This window comes from Acanthochromis polyacanthus, chromosome 8, assembly GCF_021347895.1.
Source record: "Acanthochromis polyacanthus isolate Apoly-LR-REF ecotype Palm Island chromosome 8, KAUST_Apoly_ChrSc, whole genome shotgun sequence".
In the NCBI taxonomy this organism is placed as follows: Eukaryota; Metazoa; Chordata; class Actinopteri; family Pomacentridae; genus Acanthochromis; species Acanthochromis polyacanthus.
The window spans coordinates 8953764-8966113 of NC_067120.1; the positions used below are offsets into that span (position 1 = coordinate 8953764).

Consider the following 12350-nt stretch of genomic DNA (forward strand, 5'->3'; position numbering starts at 1 on the left):
AGATGGAGCGAGTGGTGAATGGGGTTTAATCCCAGGTTATCCTGTTTAAATAAAAAACTATTCTGTCTTATGCATTTCTGAACTTTATCCCCTTCTACTGCATTTCACCTAATGGTTTTCAGCTTTTCAAAAAAATCTTCTTACAGCTGTTGCTTTTACAGAAGCAGAGCAGAAGTCATAACAATGGAAACAGAGGCTGTTTATTCAGAATGGATTTCTGTGTGTCTGACTGTTACCAGAAATGAGTCCGGCAAGAATTTTCTTGTGACATTCACTCATGCTAAAGATTGTGAGACTTTTGTTGCCTACAAAGCTATTTTTATGTCAACAGAATTTGCTTAACTTTTCCTCGACTGTTACTCAAGGTCAGCTCTGCTCTTTCTCAACAACCTGAATCTGTCCGAAATACTGACTGCGTGCTGTAGACTATGACAGGCAGATTATCATCTGACGAGGTAAATCCCTCACAAATTCTTGTATAGAATATGTCCTCCCACCATGTCTACACAGACAAATCAGAGGTCTGGTCAGGCTTCAGAATATCAAATAGCCAGGATGGAGAGAGGGTACGTCCTGTAGTTGACTAAAGTGAGTGGAACCATCTGTAGGGCATTAGTGCTGTAGTATGCAGTCCTTGTCTTCAGCTGTATGAAAATACACACCGGTCTCTCTAATCTGACCTGCCCAGCCTCACTATTTATTATTTCAACCTGAGACGGAAATGTTTGGTAACTGAAACTGCACTGGACGGGCCACTGCATGGACTGTAGGTGAGTGTAGAAGATGAGAAGCTTTAGATAGGTGGGGCCAGGAGCACCGCTAGCAATTATGAACCTCTTCCAAACAGGCCATGTTGGGCAGGCGTTTGGACCAAAACGTGCATTAAAAAATGCACAGCAGATGGAGTAGTTTAAAGACTTTTGGACGGCAGAGAATTTTAGAACACTCTGACACCAGGTGTTGCTGTAGCAGGACTGATTTTAATGGTTGTGATAGAAGCAGATGGGGTTTATGTAATCAAAGTCATCTAGTAATGTGTACTTGAACAGGTTTAATTACGTCAGTGCAGCTCAGCCCTCTGTTGAAGGCGCCATAAGTTTTCTCTCAACCTGCCACACCTTTATTGTGTCAGGAGTGATGGGGCAGCAGCTGTTTGTGACACCACAGACTTCTGTCTGCACGACTGCGTTTGTCAGCGCATCTCAGGGATATGGAAAGTGTGCGAGTGGAAAGTGTCTCCTCTGACTGTTATTGTTGTTCTGTCACATCAGTAATGAGTCACGTGATGATTAAATAGAGTAATTAAAAGGAAGAGCAGACGAAAAAAAAAACATTGTCCTCTCTGTGTGACTCTTGCTTTCTCTGGCTTTCTTTAGTTTTACTCCACCTGGTTCTTTTCTCAGGGTGTTTTGTCACAGGTGGCTATGGTGTGTGTCTGACAAGATGTTGATTTATGCACACAGCAGGAGCACCACCTGGCAACTAGGACCAACCAAGAAAGAGCAATAAAAACAGCAACTTGTGAGTTACCTCTGTAGAGAAAGCGCAAAGAAAAGAAAATGGGAGGGCATGAACTCAATAAAGATTGAAAGTTAAGTAGCATAAACATTTTCTCAGGTCTTGGTGCTGGAGGAGGTTTGCACTTAGTGGAAATGTGAGGACACACAAACTAACATATTAACACATATGCAGACATTATCCAACATTAAGACATGCCCAGCCTGCTGTAGTAAATGTGTTGCTTTATTGCAGTAAAATGCATTTATTACTGAAGTGCTCTTTTTATTAAATGAAAAGCATAGCTCATAAAATCAGAACATCCTGGTAGCACTTTTCACATCTTGAGTCTTTACAGCATATTCTTTTTCTGTATTAACACCTATTAACTGTTAAATGTTCAGAAAGCTGCATGTGTAAAAAGTACTCACTCACACACAAACATACAAACAGTCACAGGCTCACTACAGGTCATGCAGGACTCTTAGCAGGTCATCTGTCTTGCCTTAGAGCAAAAGAGTGGTCAGCCATTTCAGGACAATGGGCACAGTGTCCATTCTGCTCTGACCTCTCACATAGTCCCAGCCAGCATGGAGAAAACATTCACGGCACCATGGGAGGCCTCCAGCAATTGCACACGATATTGGCCTCTGTGACACTGTCCATGCATCCTGTTGCTGTCAGTGCTCTCTCGCTTTCATCTCTCACTCCCTCATTCTCGCTTTCTCTCACTCTCTCCTTGAACTTGTGTTCAGGCCATCATTAAAAACAAGTCGACACAGAGGAAAAGTCTTTTAAGAAAATCTTTGATCAGTGTTGTTGACTACTGCTTCATGGACACAGAGATGCATCTTGAAACCTCTTTATAAAGGAGTCGGGTAAACTACCCTGAGCCCTACATGTAGCATTTGTAAGACTGTTTACTAAAGTAACGTTTCACCATTTAGATTAAGGTTTCGAGAAATGGTCGAGACTGTTGGGCAGAATTATTACAGTATTCCCTGAAGTGTAGTAAACTCTGTTTTTTTAGTCATTTGTCAGCACCACACTGTGAGGACTTCCATTGGAATAGTTCATGTGTGTGAGGCTGCTTTTGGATTCACTCTAATTGGGCAATTGCAAGAAAGCAAATCAGAACAGTTAAGGAAACGGCATGGTTATTCATTTATAAATAAAGACTGAAGCAAAAATCACCTCAGGAAATGAACTGATATGTTATGCTAATAGCGATCCCACTAGAATGCTTTGTGCCGTTTTATTTTCTCTTAAACCACATACCGCAGCGCTCTGCCAAACCACAAACTGAAAACAATGGACATAAGAGATGTGAAAATGGGGAGAGGAAAGGAAAGTAGAACCGAGGAGGCGGGTGTGAAAGCAGGTCATGTAAGCCATAGAATGTGTTTGCATGGAGCCCATTCACCTCCAGAACAGGGTGGGGTGAACGAGCTCTATATATAACTGCAGTGAGGGTGCTTTGGTGTGGCTGCTCATCTCTCTGCCCTATAACTGACTCCAACTCTATAAACTACAAAGGTACTAAAGCACAACCACAGCTTCCTGTTAGCTTTCATTAAAATCTAAGCTAAATAGACATATAAAGCTGTACTTCCCTTCCAGACATTCACAAATCACTTTATCCCAAAATCCTTATGTTTCCTATAGGCAAGTTTAAAGTCATAAAATACATATTTTTTCAATTAGTTGAGCAATTTGACCCACATATTCTAAATTCCTTGTTCATTAAAAACCCCAAATGTGAAATATTCAATCCAATGCCTACACAATTGTCATTACATGAAAATGGCAAATTATAACTTCTTCATAATTTTAGAACTAAATCCTTTTAAGCTTTACATTTTTTTTTGTGTGTGTTCACAGACAGTTCATAGGTTTGAAAAGGTACAACAAATATAATATTTCTGACTACAGACTGAGCTTTCCTGGGTGGAACTTAGCGGCAGAGAAGCTGAGGCAGTACTTCAGTCTGGAGCCCCGTCTATGATTAATGGATGTGAATGTGACCCTGAACTTGATGGTTGACCTTTGTGCACTGGAGGCCACGTACAGAAACCAGTGAAACACACGCACACCACACACAAACGTGTGAAATAAATAGCTGGTGTGTGAGGGTGGTGAGTGTGTACAGCCCGAGTTGCGCTTCTATTCTTGCATTTGTGCTTGTGGTAGCACTTCAAAGGGAACTTCAGACCACGCTGGTCGAAAATTACTTACATTCAGTGTAGCTTTGGTATCCGTGACCACTGTCTATAGTATAATATGAAAGGATTTTCAAAATGCTCAATGTGTCTTTGCCATGTTGGATAAATGTCAAAGTCCAGGAGGAAAACATCTCCTGGTAAACGGTCCATCCATCAGCAGGGGTCAGACTGACTGCAGAGTTCTGGGTCACCTTACACCACACTCCCTGTCCTTTCCTGCCTTTTTATTCATGTCAAGTTCTGTATTCCCCATTTTATATAAAATCATCTTTCCTACCTGCTTTCATCCTGCTAAATTTCCCCCTGTCCTTATGTTTTTTTCCCTCTCTCTGGGCTTCTATACCTCTTTTTCTCCCCTCAGGCGCCATCACTTTTTCCCCCTCCTCCCTCCCACAGGCTGGGCAGTAAAACAGGAGCAGGCTCATGGGAGGCCATTAACCACCAGAAACGCTGCATTACAGTTCTGCTGCAGAGCGAATGACTGCAGACTTTTTTTACACAACCAACGAACAAGGTATGGTAGACCAGGAGTGTGTAGCAAATGTGACTTCTGGCCCTGAAGCTACACACAGTATACAGTGATAGCATACTGTAGGCACAGTCATTCAGTAATTATCCGTAATCTCTGGCTACCTTGTTCATCTGGCAGCTTCATCTTTTCCATATAAGCAATACAGATTGGTGTTTTGGTTTTCTACTCAAAATTACCATTGTTGCACCAATGCACACCGCTTACATGAAGTTGCGCATTGAGCCACTGTAGCTGAATATTGCTTCAAACAGTCTCTGGACACTTGCAGTTTGTGCCTTGGTTGATTCTCGTCACATCGTAAGAGTGGTTGTAGAACATTATTTGCAGCTGATAACCAGTTGTACAAATAGACCACCTTTTTAAAAAATGCATTGCAGTAACATTTACTCAGGTCACAAGTTCCTTTAATTTTTCTGTCTTCAGTAGGATTTTCTTTTATTAGGAGCTGTTGTACAATATTTGTGTTATGGTGTTCATGTGTGTAATGTCGCTTGGATGAGAGCAGAATCGCTCAGCCTTGACCCCAGTCAGGACAGCTGCAACGAGAACTAAACCAGACCTTTGTCCTTCTGTCCCTTCATCTGCCACACACAGAGAAACACTGACAGGATTTTCTACCCTCCGCGAGGGTTTAGCCGGGTGCCAATGCTGCGTGTGGTCTGTAAGGCAATTCCCTTGTTATGAAGTGCTACAAGCTCAAGACACTTACCTCAGGATTTACATGGAAGGGAAGTCCTATCAATATTCCTGATTCAGACATGTGCACATAAAATTAGGGCTGTCACCAGAACTCAGGTTGTACTGTGTCACTACTGCAATTTGTGATAGGAGTAATACACTTGATATAAAGTATTAAAAAGCCTTGTCTAAAAGGAAAGTAAAGTTATCAAGCTGTCAAGGATACACTTAAGTTACTAACGTAATGTTAATCGCATCACTTTTTGTGCTGGTGTGCACTGTCAATATCATCTTCAAAGAAATACATTTTCTTGCCAAATGGTAAAACTAATGTTGTGTGGAGCTCTTCCACTTGAAAAGAGTCACAAAGTCCTCATTAGAAGATGGAGGCAAAAGTCCAAAACAGGATTTTCACCCAGGAGTCTAGTCTTGGAAAATATCATAATTTGGGTTAAATTACACCCTCTGACAACAGATTTTCTGGGTTCCCAGAGTGACAAGTCTCACTGCATTTAAAAGGCGATAGGTTTGCTAAAGAGGAGCAACAGTAAAGCAAAAATAAAAATGGCAACGATATGTTAATTGAAAGCACATTTCTCATATGTCACAAACAAATAGTAAAAGGTAACTGACAATGCAGTTTAGTTGAATGGGAAAATATTTTTTAAGAAACAGAACTGCAGGGTCACCACTGTGGCCCTTTTAATAGCATCATTTGCAGGAAAAGCATAGCTGCACAAGCACATAAACATCACCAGTGTTTTTACTGTATGAAATAAACTACATGTCTTTTCTTCAGACTTCTCTGTACTTTATCTTCAGACCGACCACCTCTAACAATATACCAGCAAGTCACAATGGTTTTTAAAATGATAGAAATACAGAAACACACATGCACTTAATATTTTTAAAGTTCTTGAGCTGAAACAGCAGAGAAATTTGATCTTTCGATATCCCACCTTAAATGGGAAACACATGCTACTTTATAATGAATCGAAATGCCAGTCTGCTACTTTGCTACTTAATGTAAAGCATAGCTGCAACTGAGTTATGCAGACATTATTGATAATACCAATAAAATCTGCCCGCAGTTTAACGGTGGATCAGCTTTCTGTAAGACCTATGATACAATAAATAAATACTGCATTGCTTTAGGATTGTATGAAGGATAAACCACCCAGTAACATCAATTATACACAGCCTGCCGAAGCAACCCAATCAGCATACCACTCAATTTATTGAGTTTTCAATTGTGAAACATTATCTTGTACTTAGTGGGCTGTTTTTGAAATTGGTTTTGGAGTTACAGAGCTTAATAGATATGACATCGAAATGTCTCGAGACACCTGTGTGCATGTGTGTGTGTGTGTCTGCATGTCTATAATGTAACAGAGCCCCCTCGACTGCTCCCCAGAGACAGGCTTGACACCGCAGCTAAGAATAGCCATGGATGTATTACCACCAGCCGGGGGGGAGAAAGGGGGTTAGTGGGGAGGAGAGGTGAGAGGCAAGGGGGCAAGTGACACTATGCCTCATGGGAGATGACGAGTAGACACAGGAGCCCCCCGTCCTTCATTGGACATCTCTCTTACCTGGCATGGATATATACACATGACCCAACCGCTGACCCCTCCAACCTCTCAAAGGCAAGTATGTGCTCACACACTAATGCAAGCCACTCCGGTGCCTTACATGTCACATGCACATGTTTGGACACTAACCTCTTATTTTTAGATTGAGTCAACACTGATCTGTGCTTAAGATGTCCATCAACACCGGGCATGATTGCATGAATTGTAGGAGATGGGTGGAGAAGATGAAGAGGAGGAGGAGGAGAAGGGGGTAGAGCAGACAGCAGCAAGGAGGAGGAGATGGATAATCACCAGGAAGTAGGACTGCTTAGGCGCATTCTTGACTTTAGATTCATGAAGACCTAGGGCTATTATCACTGATTAAAGGACAGAGATGCAGTCTGTATTACTAGTTGCTGCCATTTCAACCACGTTTTTCATTTCCATGACTGCCCTGAAAGGACTCTATTTACTGTGATTTTTTTTGTGGGGGGGTGGTCTGGGTTCGAGGACAGATGGATGGACAGAGACACACAGAGGAGCTACAAAAACAACACATCAGTGGATGGCAAATGGTACGATCTGCGCTACTCGCATGTCACACAGACAGTCTTCTCACATGTCAGGTGAGAGGTTATGACCCTGCACCAACAGCTCTGTTTCCTTTGCCATCGAATACGAGAGCTTCATCCAGCATCCCCAAACGGTTTGAAAAAAGAAATACTGCACGGAATGACCTGTCAAAATAGGCACATGACAGCAGGCCAAGGACTAAATGAATGTGCGTACAGGCTTTGAATACGTGTCTGTGTTGACATTAAGAAAATGGAGACATGAATAGCTATATTCAGACCAGCAAAACTGCTATCCTAGAGGAGGTGCTACAGCAGTATTGGTGATGATGCCGGATAATCACCCATCATTTGAGATAATTGGGTAATTGGGGTAATGGGTTTCACCGTGGTCCTCTAAGCTCGTCATTACAAACAGGTATGGACTGCCATATTTATGCCATCTACACTGGCTGTCCAGTAGCATAAAAGGATGCGCCAGAGGTAATTAGCGTCTAGCTCCGTTTTCATTTTCAGCTTTGAATACAAGACAGAGAAAGAGCACACCGAGACACACAAAGAAAAAATGGAATTGAGAAAGAGAGCGAAGACAGAATGAGCTCAACACAATGAGCAGAATGGGAAATATAAAAAAAATATATAACAGCAACTGAGAAACGCTGCCATGTGGTTAATGGGGGCTCAGGGCTGTTTAGTGTACAACACAGGGAAAGGCAGAGCACATTAAAATAGCAGCCCAACATTAGGGTCCCACTGCCATTATAGATTTAATGGCATGCTGTGTGGTGTCCAACTACATTTAACCCACTCATCTGCATAATAGTGCTGCCCTGACAACACTCGCAGCCGAGTAATACCTCTCTGATCAATCTCCCTCTCTTTATCTCTCTCTTGCACTCATTCATATACACTCACGCAATTACATGCAAGAACAAATGACCATTAGCATACAATTTGCATAAACAAAGCCAGTTTAAAGGGTACTAAGGACATTTGTGCATGTAAAATATGATCGAGCCAAATAACTGCTGAAATTTATCCCTCTGGCAATAGATAGTTTGTCTTTTATATGAGGCATTAATATCATGGGCATTTATCCTGCAACAGTAATAGTGACAAATATTAATAACATTTGGATTTCACTGTCGGGAAAAATATATACTTTGAGGGACATTGGTATAGTTACAGGTCCAACAGTAGTAAATACTGTTCTATTAATGAGGCAAAAAATACAAGTGAATGAAGCTGAGGTCCAAAGTCTTTAAAAGCGTCGATCACTCCCTTGATAGACATCAGACGCACCTGACAGGAGAACCTTGAATCCAGTGAGCAACTGGAAGGACCAGAGACTCATGAATCTTATGAAATGACACTTTCCACTGAGAATGTTACACCATTCATCAAGTTGATCGTGACTTTTATTTCATCTTGCTTTCTCTCTCAGTAACACCCATACACAGCAGGCGCACACACATCCAGGGAGAGGGAATCTGAACCACCATAAAATTCAGAGCAGGTTGAATGTGACCTCCATTTCTTATGTGAAATCTATTCTCTGCTTATTCTTCCACATATTTCAACTTTAAGCATGGCTGAAGGAGCCATAAAATGGCAGTGAGAGCAGTCATCTGTCACTTGCAGAAGGCTACCGAACATCCTCTGCTCTGATGATAGCAGTGCCCTTCATGCCTGCCAAAACTGGTGCCTTGGTGCCTCTTACTATGCAGAGACTTCTATTGAAATCTTGCATTGTAGTTGTGAGGAGCGCAATGAGGTGCAGTGTGCACTTGCAGGTCGCAAGACGATCCATAATACAGACAAAAAGTAAAATTTACGACTGGAATAAACTTTAATGTAGTGGAATTTTGTAATTTTGCACATCCCATATCTCAAGCAGAAATATTGAGACACTAAGTGTGCATGTGTGTGTTTCTGTGTTGGGAGGCCCTCATGCTGGAAGACAGGAATGCGCCTGCCATGAAGCAACATGACAACCAACATGCACATGGATTTCAGAAAGACATCAAAGACCGAGCCATATGGGTAGGGTTACTGAAACCACAGGAAGGAAGAAGGCAGGAAGGAAGGAGAAAAGAAAGAACAAATAGAGAAAGTACATAAATATAAAAAAATACCTTCCATTTTACAGCCTAGCATAAATAATAATCATAATAGATGACCATGTGTCTACTGATGATTAAGGAAAGTAATTAGCTTGCAGTGAATGTAGAATGAGCTCATTAAGACAAATGCTAGGAGACAGGAGCTTATCGCAGTCAAAGAAGCAGCTTCTCCTTTATGAAAGCACTGAATCATCCATCATAGAAATCTGTTTTAAAAAAAAAACAAAAAAAACAGGAAGCTGTGTGGAAACCTGCTGTGATCACCAGGCCATGACATCAGTTTTATGAATGATGAAGTCATGTAGGATTTGAAGAGCCATGCAAGTCATTTTTCATTTACAGCTGTGCACAATCGGCCTTGAAAACTGGACCTTTTCTCCTGCGATTGTGACTTTTCTGGGCCATTTGAACGGCACCGAGTGTGAAAAGGAGTTTCACTCAATGAGCATGGCCCTCCACAACTCTTTATAACTCAAAGTGATTATTACTGAGCGTGCCAATACTCACAGCTTTTGCTCCACTGTGCTGTCGTGCCAGTACCAAATCTTGTTAGCAGTTGTAAAAAGAAATGTGATGCATCAATTGGATTTCTATATATATCCGAGTCTGGTGATGTTATTGTGCTCTGCATGCAGTGAGATCAGCCGCCCTTCAAGTTGTTTCATAGTCTGATTTCTGTTTTTATTCATCCTGCAGTTTCCCATTTTGTTGTTTCTTCTGAAAGTAAACTTTGCCCAGATTTTGTCTTATGTAATGTTGTTGTGAATTTGGCTTGGCACTTTCAGACCTAAATCAAATACCCTTTGGTCTTAATAAAACAGTTCTGTTTTGGAACTCATCCACTATAAAAGAGAAAGGAACATTGTGTGTGCTATTGCAAAATAACAACAGATTGTTTGCAAAGCAGCCAAAGTGAACCTTGTAAAAATGGAAGTGAAGGACCAAGGTAAACATGCAGAAGTTCTGTGAATGTTTTGAGTTAAAGGAAACAAAGTGCAATTGCTTATTCATTCAGCAGAAACATACAAATGGAGTTGCCTGCAGTCTTGACTGCAGTTAGCAGTATCAAGTGGAAAGCCACAGCGATGCAGCTGTTACAGTGACAAACATTTCATTTAAGCTTTTGATCTCCCGACGCTGGCAACTCATCACCATTCACACCTCTGATAAATACTTAGAACATACCGATCATGCACACACACGGTTACACACACATACCTTGTTTGTTAATGTGTTAAACATGGCTATGATACATTTCCTGGGTTCTGCTGCCAAAGTTCCACTGCAATCTTCTTTTAACCAGCCTCTAACATTTGAGCTCTGCCACACCTTTTGGCATGTTTTTGACAGGTGTGAAGATCTCTTTATCTCATTGCCACTTCTATTACTGCAGCTGAAAACTGTAGTAGATAGGCATTTATGCATTTTCCCTCTTAAATATTGACCATTAGATTTGGAACAAATGGATAAGAGTCAGAATAACAAATACATCCATAAGTAGCATAATTCATCACAAAAAATTAAAGCTAAATGTCTGTATAGCACTGCATTTTTAAAAAAATCTTTAACAGCATGTGAAATACTGTTTTGTCCACATCAATTCATTCTTCATGACATCGTGCGACGTCACACACAGTACTGTCATTACAGATTAAAGCAGGATTAGTTTTATAAACAGATATCAAAAGTGTAAATAGTGAGCAACTCAAAATCAGAGTCAATCAACCAAAGTTAAATAAGAACCTCGGAAAAAAGTTGCGCAGGCAGAGAAAAAGCCTTCATAATGTTTTGGACTACAAAACAAAGACTGTCTAGATTCTCACACTCCATCATAAAGCTCAGTGTCACTGAATGAGCAAGACACAAATCTGACCATGGCAATAACAATGCAACTTTTTAACCTGTTCTTGCCAAACAAATTCAACAAATCTCTCACCTTAGAGTGGAGCAGAGGCAGTAGAGTCAAAGACCAGCATTGCAGGGTGTTAAGTTTTATAGGTCAAATCCTCAGTGGTATGATATGATGCCATGTAGCTGATGAAGGAGGAGATGCCATCACATGCCACAAGGCTGTAGAGAGAGATACTAATTCCACTCAAGTATCCACTTTTCTTTCCTACCTCTCTCCTGCTCCACTGCCTCCTTTCCCTCTCCTCACCCTAACATACGATAGCTCTGACCACTTGCCAAGTATCCTACTCACTCTGTAAAATCAATATGTAGAAAGTCTCACTCTTTATCTCTGTCCCTGTATTTCACTGTTCCATTATGTGCCCCTGCCTTTGTCAGACAAGGACATAAAAATGACTTTATAATTGTAAATCGTAATACATTTTTGGAGGGGCGACTGAATAGTAGGGGAACAGATGGACACTGATGGTTTAATCTCTCTCCAGTAGCTGAACTTTAAGAGTGTCCAACCGTGAAATGCAGTAGTGATGAAATGATGACACAAATATCAAACATGAACACATTAACTGACTGAAATGGTATGAGAGTCAGCTGATATCTCTCTCATAAATCAGGGAAATATTTTCCAAATGATATTAGAGCAGCCCATGTGGTTGCAGAGCAAATCAAGGATAAAGTCAAGATATGTGACCAATTGGAAAACCAGATTATAAAGCTAAAGGTCAATGAGGTGTGGCATCAAACTGTACTGAAAGCCGTATCCATTTCATGGATATGCATACTGTGTTCGCTCCGGGGATCTGTGGATGCCAGCAGCAATATGAGACACACAGTCACACACACACACACTCGCAAACTTAAAGTCTCATACCCAAACATACAGAGTGAAGAATGTGTTCTGCACTTGTGCATATCCACACACACAGCTGCACTAAACACATTGTAATCTCTAGTGCAATAAGCAAACATTCAGCTTGATAGATTCAATCATTCAATGTGTGAAATTAACTGTATAATTTGCAAGTCTTGTCTGCAGATCTTATGGACCACACCGTCCCTCCACACATTTCCACATGTAGAAATTCAAATGTTTCAAATTCTGTGAAACAGTCAAATCTGTCATCAGCTCTTATGTTTCTCAAAAATCTCCTACTTGAGTGCTCAGTTATTTTTGGCATAATTTGTTGAAATTGCTCAGAATTATTACATTAAAATTGCACAGTTGTGAAGTAATGGCTTATACA

At 40.9% G+C, this 12350-nt stretch overlaps 1 protein-coding gene across 1 annotated transcript in view; it reads right to left on the bottom strand.

Moving 5' to 3' along the window:
* The window catches only part of sema3ab (sema domain, immunoglobulin domain (Ig), short basic domain, secreted, (semaphorin) 3Ab), a 57652-nt gene extending 46335 nt beyond the window's left edge, over positions 1–11317 (bottom strand). The window contains exon 1 of the mRNA XM_051952233.1: positions 11132–11317. The gene's annotated coding sequence lies outside the window, so the exon portion shown is untranslated. The remainder of the gene's footprint in view (positions 1–11131) is intronic.
* Positions 11318–12350: the final 1033 nt, after the last annotated feature.